Source organism: Lissotriton helveticus, chromosome 12, assembly GCF_964261635.1.
Source record: "Lissotriton helveticus chromosome 12, aLisHel1.1, whole genome shotgun sequence".
In the NCBI taxonomy this organism is placed as follows: Eukaryota; Metazoa; Chordata; class Amphibia; order Caudata; family Salamandridae; genus Lissotriton; species Lissotriton helveticus.
In genome coordinates this window covers 126,833,783-126,834,546 of record NC_136073.1, presented here as the reverse complement: position 1 = coordinate 126,834,546, position 764 = coordinate 126,833,783, and the positions used below count along the sequence as shown (strand labels likewise).

The 764-nt window shown below is 50.4% G+C and overlaps 1 non-coding gene across 1 annotated transcript; it reads left to right on the top strand.

Annotated features, from left to right (window-relative positions):
* Nucleotides 1–234: 234 nt before the first annotated feature.
* On the top strand, nt 235–308 carry TRNAN-GUU (transfer RNA asparagine (anticodon GUU)). Its single transcript has one exon. It is a non-coding gene; the product is annotated as a tRNA-Asn (tRNA).
* The last annotated feature ends 456 nt before the right edge of the window (nt 309–764 follow it).

Below are 764 nucleotides of genomic sequence, written 5' to 3'. Positions count from 1 at the left end.
ACGGGGCGGACACCGGGCCTGGCAGGCTGTGCCAGTTGTTTCTGGAGTGAGACTGTGAGCATTTAAAGCAAGAATATTGTGAAAGATGTGCTGCTACGTGCAGCAGAAAGCGCATAGTGAACCGAAGTGCTAGCTTGGCGCTTGTAAGGTCCAGTGTTTTTCCAAGCTAAATCTTCCATGGCCCATTGCGCTCCACTCGGCTGGAATTCTGCCTCCACAGGCAGCGCCGAGCAGGTCTCTGTGGCGCAATCGGTTAGCGCGTTCGGCTGTTAACCGAAAGGTTGGTGGTTCGAGCCCACCCAGGGACGCGGTGCTTTTTTCGCATTTTGCATTCCCTGCACGCGCCCACTCCCCCTCTCTTACACGTCCCCTCTGCACCTGCTGTCATTCACCTCAGCTCTCAAATGCCAAAAAAAACACGTCCACTCCTCCAGCTGGGTCTAGGAGCTCAGTGGACTAATGCACCCACTGTAGGGGCCTGTCTTTGAACTCATCTCCACAGGTTCAAATATCTGCAGATTCACTCAGCCTATCATCCATCTGAGATCGATAAAATGAGTACCATTTAGTTAGGTAACAATAAACATCTGTTATTCAGCGCCAAGATACCCCGATAGGGGTGAACTTGCGCTTTACATATACACGTCATGTTATTTAGTGCGGGCCGAGCCTGACTGCAAGAAAGAACTTTGAAAGGACTAACAGAAGTCTTAAGAGTGTTTATTTATATAGGGGTCCAGTGGACTTTCACACTGGACTGTCTC